This window comes from Coturnix japonica, chromosome 27 (genome assembly GCF_054131305.1).
Source record: "Coturnix japonica strain WE chromosome 27, WE-NBRP24, whole genome shotgun sequence".
Lineage (NCBI taxonomy): Eukaryota > Metazoa > Chordata > Aves > Galliformes > Phasianidae > Coturnix > Coturnix japonica.
In genome coordinates, this window is record NC_140689.1 from 2,332,527 (window position 1) to 2,349,255 (window position 16,729).

Below are 16,729 nucleotides of genomic sequence, written 5' to 3' on the forward strand. Positions count from 1 at the left end.
CTGCCCCACATCATCCACCTCCTCCCCCACAAGTGACAATACCTGTTAGACAAGTGCAACCTCCAGCCCCACAACTTCAACATCCCGCCACACAAGTGCCGACTCCTGGCAACGTGTGCCACATCCTGCCCCACAAGTGTCAACTCCTGCCCCACATCGTCCACCACCCATCCAACAAGTGCCACATCCTGCCCCACAAGTGTCACCTACTGCCCACAAGTGCCACCTCGAACCGCACAATTGCCACCTCCTTCCCCATATCAATCACCTCCTGCCCACAAGTGCCACCTTCCGCCCCACAACTTCCACATCCCGCCCCACAAGTGCCCCACCTGACCCACAAGTGCCAACTCCTGCCCCACTAATGCAACTACCTGCCCCACAAGTGCCAACTCGCGCCCCACAAGTGCCAACTCCTGCCCCACAAGTTCTACCTCCTGCCTTACAAGTGCCACCCCCTGCCTCACAACTTCCACCTCCCGCCCCACAAATGCCACCTCCTGCCCTACAAGTGCCACCTCAGGCCCCACAAGTGCCCCCTCCCGCTCCACAAGTGCCACGTCCTGCCCCACAAGTGCCACCTCCCGCCCCTCTATGGCCACCTCCTGCCCCACAAGTTACACATCTTGCCCCACAACATCGACCCCCGCCCCACATGTGCCACCACCTGACCCACAAGTGCCAACTCCTGCCTTACAAGTGCCATTTCCTGCACCACATTTGTCGCGTCCTGCCCCACAAGTGCCGGCTCCTGCCCCACAAGTGCCAACTCCTGCCCCACAAGTGTTACCTCTCGCCCCACAGCTTCAACCTCCCGCCACACAAGTGCCACCTCCTGCCCCACAAGTGCCACCTCCCGCCCCACTACTTCCACGTCACACCCCAAATCTTCTTACCTTCCACCCCACAAGTGCCACCTCCTGCCCCAAACCTTCAACCTACTGCCCCACAACTGCCACTTCCCACCCAGCAATTGCCACACCCTGCCCCACAAGTGCCTCCTCCCACCCCACAAGTGCCAACCCTTACCCCACAAGTGCTAACTCCTGCCCCACATCATCCACCAACCGCCCCACAAGTGTCACCTCCTGCCCCACAACTTCCATCTCCCACTCCACAAGTGCCACCTACTGCACAACAAATACCATCTCCTGCCCCATAAGTGCCACCTCCTGCCCCACAACCGCTACCTCCTGCCTCATATCATTCACCTCCCGCCCCACAATTTCCACCTCCTGCTCAACTAGTGCCACGTGCTGCCCCACAAGTTCCATTTCCCGCCCCACAAGTGCCACCTCCCGCCCCACAAGAGCCGCCTCCAGCCACACAAGTGCTAAATCGTGCCGCACAACTTCCACCTCCCGCCCCACAACTGCCACCTCCCGCCTTAAAAGTGCCACCTCCCGACCCACAAGTGCCTCCTCCTGTCCCACAGTTGTCACCTCCCGCTCCACAAGTTACACCTCACCCCCCACAAGTTCTACCACCCACCCCACAAGTGCCACCTGCAGCCCCAGAAGTGTCAAATCCTGCCACACAACTTCCACATCCAGCCCCACAAGTGCCACCTCCCACCCCACAACTTCCACTTCCCGCGGAACAACGGCCTCCTCCTGCCCCACAAGTACCACCTCCTGCCCCACAAGTGCCACTTCCTGCCCCACAAGTGCCACCTCCTGCCCTTCAAGAGCCACTTCTTGCCCCACAAGTAACATTTCCTGCCCCACAAGTGCCAACCCCTGCACAACAAGTGCTATGACCCAGCCCACAAGTGCCAACTCTTGCCCCACTAGTGCCACCTCCCGCCCCACAAGTGCCACCACCCTCCCCACAACTTCAACCTCCTTCCCCAAAACATTCACCTCCCGCCCCACAGGTGTCATCATCTGCCCCACAACTGCCACATCCCGCCCCACAAGTGCCACCTCCTGCCCCACAAGTGCCACCTCCCGCCCCTCAAGTGCCACACACTGCCCCACAAGTGCCGCCCCCAGCCCCGCAACTGCCACCCCTTGCCCCACAAGTGCCACATCCCACCGCACAATTTCCACCTCTTGTTACACAAGTCCCACCTCCCGCCCAACAACAGCCACCTCCTGCCCCACAAGTGCCACCTCGCATCCCACAAGTGCCACCTCCCACCCCACAAGTACCACATCCCGCCCCACAAGTTCCACCCCCTGCACCACAAGTGCCAATTCCTGCCCTACAAGTGCCAGCTCATTCCCCTGAAGTGCCAGCTCCTGCCCCACAAGTTCCACATTTGTCCACACCACTGCCACCTCCCCGCCAAAATAATCCACCTCCTGCCCCACAAGTGTCACTGACCGCCCAACTTCCTCCTCCTGACACACAACTGCAACCTCCTGCCCCACAAGTGCCAGCTCCTGCCCGACAAGAGCCACTTCCTGCCCCACAAGTACCTCTTCCCTCCCAACAAGTTCCAATTTCCGCCCCACAAGTGCCACCTCCCGCTCCACAACTTCCACCTCCCACTCCACAACTTCCACCTCCTGCCCCAGTAGTGCCACCTCCCGACCCACAAGTGCCACCTCCCGCCCCACAAGAGCCACCTCCTGGCTCAAAAGAGCCACCTCCCGCCCCACAACTTCCACGTAACGCCCCATAATTTCCACCTCCTGCCCAACAAGTGCCACCTCTCGTCCCACAAGGACCACCTCCGGCCCCACAAGTGCCACCTCCTGCCCCACAAGTGCCACCTCCTGCCCAACAAGTGCCACCACCCTCCCCAAAATGCCAACTCCCGCCCCACAAGAGCCACGTCCAGCCCCACAACTTCCACCTCCTGCCCCAAAAGTATCAACTCCTGCCCCATAAGTTCCATATCCCGCCCCACAAGTGCCACTACCTGCCCCACTAGTGACATCTCCATTTCCACAGGTTCCACATTCCGCCCCACAATTTCCACCTCCTGTCTTACAAGTTCCACTTCCTGCCCCACAAGTGCCAGCTCAGGCTTCACAGGTGCCAGCTCCTGCACCACATCATCCACTTCCCGCCCCACAAGTGCCACCTCCTGCCCAACAATTGCCATTTCTTACCCCACAGGTTCCAACTCCTGCCCCACAGGTGCCATTTCCTGCCCCACAAGTGCCACCTCCTGTCCCACATGTGCCAACTCCTGCCCCACAATTGCCATTTCCTGCCCCACAACTTCCACCTCCCGCCCCAGAAGTGCCAGTTCCTGTCCCACAAGTGCCACCTACCACGCCACAAATTCCACCTCCTGCCCCACTAGTTCCACCTCCTGCCCCACAACAACCACCCCCTGCACCACAAGTGCCAATTCCCGCCCCACAAGTGCCACCTCCTGCCCAACAATTGCCATTTCTTACCCCACAGGTTCCAACTCCTGCCCCACAGGTGCCATTTCCTGCCCCACAAGTGCCACCTCCTGTCCCACATGTGCCAACTCCTGCCCCACAAGTGCCATTTCCTGCCCCACAACTTCCACCTCCCGCCCCAGAAGTGCCAGTTCCTGTCCCACAAGTGCCTCCTACCACGCCACAAATTCCACCTCCTGCCCCACAAGTGCCACCTCCTGCCCCACAACGACCACCCCCTGCACCACAAGTGCCAATTCCTGCCCTACAAGTGCCAGCTCATTCCCCTGAAGTGCCAGCTCCTGCCCGACAAGTGCCACATTTTGCCACACCACTGCCACCTCCCCCCCAAATAATCCACCTCCTGCCCCACAAGTGTCACTGACCGCCCAACTTCCTCCTCCTGACCCACAAGTGCAACCTCCTGCCCCACAACTTCAACATCCCGCCACACAAGTGCCGACTCCTGCCCAACGTGTGCCACATCCTGCCCCACAAGTGCCAACTCCTGCCCCACATCGTCCACCTCCCACCCAACAAGTGCCACCTCCTGCCCCACAAGTGCCAATTCCTGCCCCACATGTGCCAGCTCATGCCCCAAAAGTGCCAGGTCCTGTCCCACATCATCCACCTTCTGCCCCACAAGTGCCACCTCCTGCCCCACAACGACCACCTCCTGCCCCACATCATCCACCCCCTGCACCACAAGTGCCAATTCATGCCCTACAAGTGCCAGCTCACTCCCCTGAAGTGCCAGCTCCTGCCCCACAAGTGCCACCTCCTGTCCCACATGTGCTAACTCCTGCCCCACAAGTGCCATTTTCGGCCCCACAACTTCTACCTCACGGCCCACAAGAGCCAGTTCCAGCCCCACAAGTGCCACCTCCCGCCCCACAACTTCCACCTCCCGCCCCACAATTGCCACCTCCTGCCCCATAAGTGCCACCTCCCGGCCAACAATTGTGGCCACTTGACAAACAAGTTCCACTTCCGCCCCACAAGTGTCACCTCCTGCCCAACAAGTGCCATTTCTTACCCCACAGGTTCCAAATCCTACCCCACTGGTGCAATTTCCTGCCCCACAAGTGCCATTTCCCCCCCCACAAGTGCCACCTCCTGCCCCACATCATCCACCTCCTCCCCCACAAGTGACAATACCTGTTCCACAAGTGCTACCTCTCGCCCCACAACTTCAACATCCCGCCCCACAAGCGCTGACTCCTGGCAACGTGTGCCACATCCTGCCCCACAAGTGCCAGCTCCTGCCCAACAAGAGCCACTTCCTGCCCCACAAGTACCTCTTCCCTCCCAACAAGTTCCAATTTCCACCCCACAAGTGCCACCTCCTGCCCCACAAGTGCAACCTCCTGCCCCACATCGTCCACCTCCCACCCAACAAGTGCCACCACCTGCCCCACAAGTGCCACCACCTGCCCCACAAGTGCCACCACCTGCCCCACAAGTGCCACATTTGTCCACACCACTGCCACCTCCCCCCCCAAATAATCCACCTCCTGACCCACAAGTGTCACTGACTGACCAACTTCCTCTACCTGACCCACAAGTGCCATTTCCCCCCCCACATGTGCCAACTCCTGCCTTACAAGTTTCACCTACCACCCCACAAATTCCACCTCCCACCCCACAAGTTCCACCTGCTGCCCCAAAAGTGCCAATTCCTGCTTCACAAGTGCCAGCTCATGCTTCACAAATGCCAGCTCATGCCCCACATCATCAACTTCCTGCCCCACAAGTGCCACCTCTAACCCCACAAAGACAGCCTCCTGCACCACATCATCCACCTCCTGCCCCACAAGTGCCAATTCCTGCCCCACAAGTGCCAGCTCATGCCCCACAAGTGCCACCTCTTGCCCCACAGGTGCCACCTCCTACCCCACATCATCCACCTCCTCCCCCACAAGTGACAATACCTGTTCCACAAGTGCCACCTCCCGCCCCACAACTTCAACATCCCGCCACACAAGCGCTGACTCCTGGCAACGTGTGCCACATCCTGCCCCCAAGTGCCAGCTCCTGCCCCACATGTTCCACCTACCACCCCACAAATTCCACCTCATGCCCCACAAGTGCCAACTCCCAACCCACAAATGCCAAATCCTGCAATGCAACTTCCACCTCCTGCTCCACAAGTGCCACCTCCTGCCCCACATCGTCCACCTCCCACCCAACAAGTGCCTCCTCCTGCCCCACAAGTGCCACCTCCTGCCCCACAAGTGCCATTTCCCCCCCCACATGTGCCAACTCCTGCCTTACAAGTTTCACCTACCACCCCACAAATTCCACCTCCCACACACAAGTTCCACCTCCTGCCCCAAAAGTGCCAATTCCTGCTTCACAAGTGCCAGCTCATGCTTCACAAATGCCAGCTCATGCCCCACATCATCAACTTCCTGCCCCACAAGTGCCACCTCTAACCCCACAAAGACAGCCTCCTGCCCCACATCATCCACCTCCTGCCCCACAAGTGCCAATTCCTGCCCCACAAGTGCCAGCTCATGCCCCACAAGTGCCACCTCCTACCCCACATCATCCACCTCCTCCCCCACAAGTGACAATACCTGTTAGAAAAGTGCAGCCTCCAGCCCCACAACTTCAACATCCCGCCACACAAGTGCCGACTCCTGGCAACGTGTGCCACATCCTGCCCCACAAGTGTCAACTCCTGCCCCACATCGTCCACCTCCCATCCAACAAGTGCCACCTCCTGCCCCACAAGTGCCAATTCCTGCCCCACAAGTGCCAGCTCATGCTTCAGAAGTGCCAGTTCCTGCCCCTCATCATCCACCTCCTGCCCCACAAGTGCCACCTCCTGACCCACAACATCAATCTCCAGCCCCACAAGAGCCGCCTCCTGCCCAACAAGTTACACCTGCTACAAGTTCCACATGTACCACCTCCTGCATCACAACTTCCACCTCCCGCCCCACATGTACCACCTCCTGCATCACAACTTCCACCTCCCGCCCCACATGTACCACCTCCTGCATCACAACTTACACCTCCCGCCCCACATGTACCACCTCCTGCATCACAACTTCCACCTCCCGCCCCACATGTACCACCTCCTGCATCACAACTTCCACCTCCCGCCCCACATGTACCACCTCCTGCATCACAACTTCCACCTCCCGCCCCACATGTACCACCTCCTGCATCACAACTTCCACCTCCCGCCCCACAAGTTCCACCTCCTCCCCACAAGTGCCACCTCCCGCCCCACAAGTGCCACCGCCCCCCACAAGTGCCACCTCCCGCCCCACAAGTGCCACCTCCCGCCCCACAAGTGCCACCTCCAACGCACAAGTGCCACATCCTGCCCCACAAGTGCCACCTCCCACGCACAAGTGCCACTACCTGCCCCACAAGTGCCAACTCGTGCCCCACAAGTGCCAACTCCTGCCCCACAAGTGCCAACTCCTGCCCCACAAGTTCTATGTGCCTCTGTGGGGTCTCTTATGGGTATCTCTGGACCCAAATGTATTTCTATGGGTACCTATGGGTTTCAATGTGGTCCCTATGTGCCTCTATGGGGTCTCTTATGGGTCTCAGCAGTGTCCCTATGTGTCTCTATGGGTCTCACTGTCCCCCACTGTAATCCATGGTATCCCTATGTGTCCCAATGTCCCCCTATGGGTTGCTATGTGCCACTATGGGGTCTCTATGGGGTCTCATGGATATCTCTGGGCTCAAATGTCTTCTTATGGGTGACTATGGGTTTCAATGCAGTCCCTATGTGCCTCTATGGGGTCTCTTATGGGTCTCACCGAGGTCCCTATGTGTCTCTATGGGTCTCACTGTCCCTCACTGAAATCCATGGGGTCCCTATGTGTCCCAATGTCCCCCTATTTGTCCCAGTGTCAGCCTATGGGTCACAATGTGTCCCTATGTGTCCCAATGTCCCTCCTATGTGTTGCTAAGTGTCTCCATGGGGTCTCTTATGAGTATCTCTGGGCCAAAATATCTACCTATTGGTATCCATGGGTTACATTAGGTCCCTATGTGCCTCTATGGGGTTTCTTAAAAGTTACAGCGGAGTCCCTATGTGTTTCTATGGGTCTCACTGTCCCCCACTATGTTCCATGGGGTCCCTAGGTGTCCCAATATACCCCTATGGGTCCCAGTGTCTCCCAATGGGTCACTATGTGTTCCTAAGTGCCGAATGTCCCCCCTATGTGTCCCAATGGCTTCCTTTGGGGTTTCTATGGGGACTCTTATTGGTATCTCTGGGCCCAAATGTCTTCCTATGGGTATCTATGGGTTTCAATGAGGTCCCTATGTGCCTCTATGGGGTCTCTTATGGGTATCAGTGGAGCCCCTATGTTTGTCTACGGGTCTCACTGTTCCCCACTGTAATCCATGGGGTCCCTCTGTGTCCCAATGTCCACACTATGGGTTGCTATGTACCTCTATGGGGTCTCTATGTGGTCTCTTATTTGTATCTATGGGCTTAAATGTCCTCCTATGGGTATCTATGGGTTTCAATGTGGTCCCTATGTGCCTCTATGGGGTCTCTTATGGGTCTCAGCAGAGTCTCTATGTGTCTCTACGGGTATCACTGTCTTCCACTGTAATCCATGTTGTCCCTATGTGTCCCAATGTCACCCTATGGGTCACTATGTGTCCCTATGTGTCCCAATGTCCCCCCTATGGGTTGCTATGTGCCTCTATGGGTTCTCTATGGGGCTCTATGGGGTGCCTATGGAGCTCTATGAGGTTCTATGGGGCATTCTGAGGTTTCTATTGGGTGTCTATGGAACGCTATGGTGTGTCTATGTGGCAAAATGAGTTTCTATGGGTGGCTATGGGAGCTCTATGGGGCACAATGGGTTGCCTACGGGGCTCTATGGGATGTCTATGTGGCTCTATGGCGCGGCCATATGTCCTTATGTGGTGTCTATGTGGCACTATGTTGTGCTATGGGGTGCTGTGAGGCACTATGGGGTGCTATGAGGCTCTATGGAGCAGTATAGGGTGTCTATGGGTCCCTATGGGGTGCAATGGGGCGCTGTGGGGCACAAGGGAGTGTCTATGAGGCTCCATGGGCTGCTATGTTGCACTATGGAGTAGCTATGGGGTGCTATGGGGTCTCTTTGGGCCCCTATGAGTCACTATGGGGCTCTATGGGGTATCTTTGTGTTCCTATGGGGCGCTATGGGTGACTATGGGGTCGCTATGGGTTTCTTTGAGGCACTATGGGTCTCAATGGGGTCTCTATGGGTCTCAATTTATCCTTATGGCTCCCAATGACTGTCTATGGGTCTCTATGTGTCCCTATGGGTCCCAGTGTCTCTCTATGTGTCCCTATGGGTCCCAGTGTCTCTCTATGGGTCCCAATGTCTTCCTCTGGATCTCTATGGGTCCCTATGGGTCCCAGTGTCTCTCTATGTCCCCCTGTCTAGGTGGTAACTATACAGATGGTAACAAAGATGGTAACAAATGCACAGAGGTTCTAAGCGAGAGAGAAACTCACCAGTGGTGATGCCTTCGCTGAGGAAGCTGGGGCGGTCTTCACTGCAGAGCGATGTCCAAGAGATGCTGCCTCACAGAATCACAGAATTCTCAAGGTTGGAAAAGGGCTGCCAGCTTTTGTAGGAGAATAGCATGGGAGACAGTTGTGAAGGCTTTGCCGAAGTCCAAGTAGAGCACATCAACAGCCTTTCTTTCCTTCATCCATCAGATGGGTCACAGGATCGTAGAAGGAGATCAGATTGGTCAAGCAGGAGCTGCCCTTCACGAACCCATGCTGGCTAGGTCTGATCTCCTGCTCATCCCACACCTGCCGCATCTGTCATCTCCCTCAAGACAATTTGTTCCATTCCCTTCCCTGGCACCGAGGTCAGGCTAACAGGCCTGGAGTTGCCCGGATCCTCCTGACAACCTTGCTTGGAAATGGGAGTCACGTTGGCAAGCCTCCAGTCTTCTGGGACCTCACCCGGTAACAGGGAGCTCGGAAAGATAATGGAAAGCGGCTCGAGTGAGGGTCAGCCCTTAAATGAGGTCTCAGAGGAGGTGGAGTCGAGCTCCAGCCCTCCCGGGAGCACAGCTCCATTACTCTCACCTGTGCTCCCGCAGCTGACCCCACACTTGCCTCAGCTGATTAATCAGAGGTTCAGGCTGTGATTACCAATCTCCCATACAGCCCCTATGGGTCCCAATGTTTCCCTATGGGTCTCTAGCTGTCCCTATAGGTCTCTATGGGGTTATTATGCCTCTAAATGGGTCCCTATGTGTCTCTATGTCTCTCTATGGGGTCCCTATGTGTCCCAATGTCCCCCTATGGATCTCTATGTATCCATATGGGTCCCAGTGATTCCCTTTGGGTCACTAATGAGTCACTATGTGTCCCAACGTCTCCCCTATGTGTTGCTATGTGCCTCTGTGGGGTCTCTTATGGGTATCTCTGGACCAAAATGTATTCCTATGGGTACCTATGGGTTTCAATGTGGTCCCTATGTGCCTCTATGGGGTCTCTTATGGGTCTCAGCAGTGTCCCTATGTGTCTCTATGGGTCTCACTGTCCCCCACTATGTTCCATGGGGTCCCTATGTGTCCCAATATACCCCTATGTGTCCCAGTGTCTCCCTATGGATCACTATGTGTCCCTATGTTTCCCAATGTCCCCCCTATGGGTTACTATGTGCCACTATGGGGTCTCTATGGGGTCTCATGGAAATCTCTGGGCCCAAATGTCTTCCTATGGGTATCTATGTGTTTCAATGCAGTCCCTATGTGCCTCTATGGGGTCTCTTATGGGTCTCAGCAGAGTCTCTATGTGTCTCTACGGGTATCACTGTCATCCACTGTAATCCATGGTGTCCCTATGTGTCCAAATGTCACCCTATGGGTCCCAGTGTCTCCCTATGGGTCACTATGTGTCACTATGTGTCCCAATATCCCACCTATGTGTAGCTATGTGCCTCTATGGGGTCTCTACGATGCTCTATGGGGTGCCTATGGAGCTCTATGAGGTTCTATGGGGCGTTCTGAGGTTTCTATGGGGTGTCTATGGAACGCTATGGTGTGTCTATGTAGCAAAATGAGTTTCTATGGGTGGCTATGGGAGCTCTATGGGGCACAATGGGTTGCCTACGGGGCTCTATGGGATGTCTATGTGGCTCTATGGCGCGACTAAATGTCCTTATGTGGTTTCTATGTGGCACTATGTTGTGCTATGGGGTGCTGTGAGGCACTATGGGGTGCTATGGGGCTCTATGGAGCAGTATAGGGTGTCTATGGGTCCCTATGGGGTGCAATGGGGCGCTGTGGGGCACAAGGGAGTGTCTATGAGGCTCCATGGGCTGCTATGGGGCACTGTGGAGTAGCTATGGGATGATTTGGGGTCTCTTTGTGCCCCTATGGGGCGCTATGTGTCACTATGTGGTGTCTATGGGGCTCTATGGGGTGGCTATGCGGTGCTGTAGGGTGGCTATTGGGTGCTTTGGGGTATCCTTGGGTTCCTATGGGGCGCTATAGGTGACTATGGGGTGCTATGGTTTGCTATGGGGCTCTATGCGGAAGAATGGGGTCTCTATGGGGCGCTATGGGGTCCCTATGGGGCTCTATGGGGAGTCTGTGGGGTGTCTTTGGGGATCTATGGGTTGTCTGTGGGGCTCTATGAGGTCTGCATGGGGTCTGTATGGGGTTCAGTGGGTCTCTATGGGGCTCTATGGGGTGTCTACAGGCACTATGGGGCGATATGGGGTGTCTATTTGGTTCAATTGGGCTCCATGGTGTGGCTGTAGGGCCTTATGTGGTGTCTATGGGGCACTGTGGGCTGCTATGGGGTGCTGTGGGGAACTATGGGGTGTCTCTGGGGCTCTATGGAGCAGTATGCTGTGTCTATGGGTCCCTATGGGGTGCAATGGGGTGCTGTGGGGCACAATGGAGTGTCTATGAGGCTCCATGGGCTGCTCTGGGGCACTATGGAGTAGCTATGGGGTGCTATGGGGTCTCTTTGGGCCCCTATGGGTCACTATGGGGTGTCTATGGGGCTCTATGGGGTATCTTTGTGTTCCTAAGGGGCGCTATGGGTGACTATGGGGTCGCTATGGGTTTCTTTGAGGCACTATGGGTCTCAATAGGGTCTCTATGGGTCTCAATTTATCCTTATGGCTCCCAATGTCTGTCTATGGGTCTCTATGTGTCCCTATGGGTCCCAGTGTCTCTCTATGTGTCCCTATGGGTCCCAGTGTCTCTCTATGGGTCCCAATGTCTTCCTCTGGATCTCTATGGGTCCCTATGTGTCCCAGCGTCTCTCTATGTCCCCCTGTCTAGGTGGTAACTATACAGATGGTAACAAAGATGGTAACAAATGTACAGAGGTTCTAAGCGAGAGAGAAACTCACCAGTGGTGATGCCTTCGCTGAGGAAGCTGGGGCGGTCTTCACTGCAGAGCGATGTCCAAGAGATGCTGCCTCACAGAATCACAGAATTCTCAAGGTTGGAAAAGGGCTGCCAGCTTTTGTAGGAGAATAGCATGGGAGACAGTTGTGAAGGCTTTGCTGAAGTCCAAGTAGAGCACATCAACAGCCTTTCTTTCCTTCATCCATCAGATGGGTCACAGGATCGTAGAAGGAGATCAGATTGGTCAAGCAGGAGCTGCCCTTCACGAACCCATGCTGGCTAGGTCTGATCTCCTGCTCATCCCACACCTGCCGCATCTGTCATCTCCCTCAAGACAATTTGTTCCATTCCCTTCCCTGGCACCGAGGTCAGGCTAACAGGCCTGGAGTTGCCCGGATCCTCCTGACAACCTTGCTTGGAAATGGGAGTCACGTTGGCAAGCCTCCAGTCTTCTGGGACCTCACCCGGTAACAGGGAGCTCGGAAAGATAATGGAAAGCGGCTCGAGTGAGGGTCAGCCCTTAAATGAGGTCTCAGAGGAGGTGGAGTTGAGCTCCAGCCCTCCCGGGAGCACAGCTCCATTACTCTCACCTGTGCTCCCGCAGCTGACCCCACACTTGCCTCAGCTGATTAATCAGAGGTTCAGGCTGTGATTACCAATCTCCCACACAGCCCCTGTGGGTCCCAATGTTTCCCTATGGATCTCTGGGTGTCCCTATAGGACTCTATGGGGTTATTATGCCTCTAAATGGGTCCCTATATGTCTCTATGTCTCTCTATGGGGTCCCTATGTGTCCCAATGTCCCCCTATGGATCTCTATGTATCCATATGGGTCCCAGTGAATCCCTTTGGATCACTAATGAGTCACTATGTGTCCCAACGTCTCCCCTATGGGTTGCTATGTGCCTCTGTGGGGTCTCTTATGGGTATCTCTGGACCCAAATGTATTCCTATGGGTACCTATGGGTTTCAATGTGGTCCCTATGTGCCTCTATGGGTCTCAGCAGTGTCCCTATGTGTCTCTATGGGTCTCACTGTCCCCCACTGAAATCCATGGGATCCCTATGTGTCCCAATGTCCCCCTATGGGTCACTATGTGTCCCTATGAGTCACAATGTCCCCCCTATGTGTTGCCATGTGCCACTATGGGGTCTCTATAAGGTCTCATGGATATCTCTGGGCCCAAATGTCTTCCTATGGGTATCTATGGGTTTCAATGCAGTCCCTATGTGCTTTTATGGGGTCTCTTATGGGTCTCAGCAGTGTCCCTATGTGTCTCTATGGGTCTCACTGTCCCTCACTGAAATCCATGGGGTCCCTATGTGTCCCAATGTCCCCCTATTGGTCCCAGTGTCAGCCTATGGGTTACAAGGTGTCCCTATGTTTCCCAGTGTCCCTCTTATGTGTTGCTAAGTGTCTCCATGGGGTCTCTTATGAGTATCTCTGGGCCAAAATATCTACCTATTGGTATCCATAGGTTACATTAGGTCCCTATGTACCTCTATGGGGTCTCTTAAGGGTTACAGTGGAGTCCCTATGTGTCTCTATGGGTCTCACTGTTCCCCACTGTAATCCATGGGGTCCCTCTGTGTCCCAGTGTCCACACTATGGGTTGCTATGTACCACTATGGGGTCTCTATGTGGTCTCTTATGGGTATCTCTGGGCCGAAATGTCCTCATATGGGTATCTATGGGTTTCAATGTGGTCCCTATGTGCCTCTATGGGTCCCACTGTCCCCCACCATAATCCATGGGGTCTCTATGTGTCCCAATGTCCCCCTATGGGTCCCAGTGTCTACCTATGGGTCACTATGTGTCCCTATGTGTCCCAATATCCCCCCTATGGGTAGCTATGTGCCTCTATGGGGTCTCTTATTTGTATCTATGGGCTTAAATGTCCTCCTATGGGTATCTATGGGTTTCAATGTGGTCCCTATGTGCCTCTATGGGGTCTCTTATGGGTCTCAGCAGAGTCTCTATGTGGCTCTACGGGTATCACTGTCCCCCACTGTAATCCATGGTGTCCCTATGTGTCCCAATGTCACCCTATGGGTCCCAGTGTCTCCCAATGGGTCACTATCTGTCCCTATGTGTCCCAATGTCCCCCCTATGGGTTGCTATGTGCCTCTATGGGGTCTCTATGGGGCTCTATGTGGTGCCTATGGAGCTCTATGGGGTTCTACGGGGCGTACTGAGGTTTCTATGGGGTGTCTATGGAACGCTATGGTGTGTCTATGTGGCAAAATGAGTTTCTATGGGTGGCTATGGGAGCTCTATGGGGCACAATGGGTTGCCTACGGGGCTCTATGGGATGTCTATGGGGCTTTATGGCGCGGCTATATGTCCTTATGTGGTGTCTATGTGGCACTATGTTGTGCTATGGGGTGCTGTGAGGCACTATGGGGTGCTATGGGGCTCTATGGAGCAGTATAGGGTGTCTATGGGTCCCTATGGGGTGCAATGGGGCGCTGTGGGGCACAAGGGAGTGTCTATGAGGCTCCATGGGCTGCTATGGGGCACTGTAGAGTAGCTATGGGATGATTTGGGGTCTCTTTGTGCCCCTATGGGGCGCTATGGGTCACTATGTGGTGTCTATGGGGCTCTATGGGGTGGCTATGCGGTGCTGTAGGGTGGCTATTGGGTGCTTTGGGGTATCCTTGGGTTCCTATGGGGCGCTATGGGTGACTATGGGGTGCTATGGTTTGCTATGGGGCTCTATGCGGAAGAATGGGGTCTCTATGGGGCGCTATGAGGTCCCTATGGGGCTCTATGGGGAGTCTGTGGGGTGTCTTTGGGGATCTATGGGTTGTCTGTGGGGCTCTATGGGGTCTGCATGGGGTCTGTATGGGGTTCAGTGGGTCTCTATGGGGCTCTATGGGGTGTCTACAGGCACTATGGGGCGATATGGGGTGTCTATGTGGTTCAAATGGGCTCTATGGTGTGGCTGTAGGGCCTTATGTGGTGTCTATGGGGCACTGTGGGCTGCTATGGGGTGCTGTGGGGAACTATGGGGTGTCTCTGGGGCTCTATGGAGCAGTATGCTGTGTCTATGGGTCCCTATGGGGTGCAATGGGGTGCTGTGGGGCACAAGGGAGTGTCTATGTGGCTCCATGGGCTGCTATGGGGCACTATGGAGTAGCTATGGGGTGCTATGGGGTCTCTTTGGGCCCCTATGGGTCACTATGGGGTGTCTATTGGGCTCTATGGGGTATCTTTGTGTTCCTATGGGGCGCTATGGGTGACTATGGGGTCGCTATGGGTTTCTTTGAGGCACTATGGGTCTCAATGGGGTCTCTATGGGTCTCAATTTATCCTTATGGCTCCCAATGACTGTCTATGGGTCTCTATGTGTCCCTATGGGTCCCAGTGTCTCTCTATGTGTCCCTATGGGTCCCAGTGTCTCTCTATGGGTCCCAATGTCTTCCTCTGGATCTCTATGGGTCCCTATGGGTCCCAGTGTCTCTCTATGTCCCCCTGTCTAGGTGGTAACTATACAGATGGTAACAAAGATGGTAACAAATGTACAGAGGTTCTAAGCGAGAGAGAAACTCACCAGTGGTGATGCCTTCGCTGAGGAAGCTGGGGCGGTCTTCACTGCAGAGCGATGTCCAAGAGATGCTGCCTCACAGAATCACAGAATTCTCAAGGTTGGAAAAGGGCTGCCAGCTTTTGTAGGAGAATAGCATGGGAGACAGTTGTGAAGGCTTTGCTGAAGTCCAAGTAGAGCACATCAACAGCCTTTCTTTCTTTCCTTCATCCATCAGATGGGTCACAGGATCGTAGAAGGAGATCAGATTGGTCAAGCAGGAGCTGCCCTTCACGAACCCATGCTGGCTAGGTCTGATCTCCTGCTCATCCCACACCTGCCGCATCTGTCATCTCCCTCAAGACAATTTGTTCCATTCCCTTCCCTGGCACCGAGGTCAGGCTAACAGGCCTGGAGTTGCCCGGATCCTCCTGACAACCTTGCTTGGAAATGGGAGTCACGTTGGCAAGCCTCCAGTCTTCTGGGACCTCACCCGGTAACAGGGAGCTCGGAAAGATAATGGAAAGCGGCTCGAGTGAGGGTCAGCCCTTAAATGAGGTCTCAGAGGAGGTGGAGTCGAGCTCCAGCCCTCCCGGGAGCACAGCTCCATGACTCTCACCTGTGCTCCCGCAGCTGACCCCACACTTGCCTCAGCTGATTAATCAGAGGTTCAGGCTGTGATTACCAATCTCCCATACAGCCCCTATGGGTCCCAATGTTTCCCTATGGGTCTCTAGCTGTCCCTATAGGTCTCTATGGGGTTATTATGCCTCTAAATGGGTCGCTATGTGTCTCTATGTCTCTCTATGGGGTCCCTATGTGTCCCAATGTCCCCCTATGAATCTCTATGTATCCATATGGGTCCCAGTGACTCCCTTTGGGTCACTAATGAGTCACTATGTGTCCCAACGTCTCCCCTATGTGTTTCTATGTGCCTCTGTGGGGTCTCTTATGGGTATCTCTGGACCAAAATGTATTCCTATGGGTACCTATGGGTTTCAATGCAGTCCCTATGTGCCTTTATGGGGTCTCTTATGGGTCTCAGCAGTGTCCCTATGTGTCTCTATGGGTCTCACTGTCCCCCACTGTAATCCATGGGATCCCTATGTGTCCCAATGTCCCCCTATGGGTCCCAGTGTCTCCCTATGGGTCACTATCTGTCCCTATGTGTCCTAATATCCCCCCTATAGGTAGCTATGTGCCTCTATGGGGTCTCTTATTTGTATCTATGGGCTTAAATGTCCTCCTATGGGTATCTATGGGTTTCACTGTGGTCCCTATGTGCCTCTAGGGGGTCTCTTATGGGTCTCAGCAGAGTCTCTATGTGTCTCTACGGGTATCACTGTCCCCCACTGTAATCCATGGTGTCCCTATGTGTCCCAATGTCACCCTATGGGTCCCAGTGTCTCCCTATGGGTCACTATGTGTCCCTATGTGTCCCAATATCCCCCCTATGGGTTGCTATGTGCCACTATGGGGTCTCTATGGGGTCTCT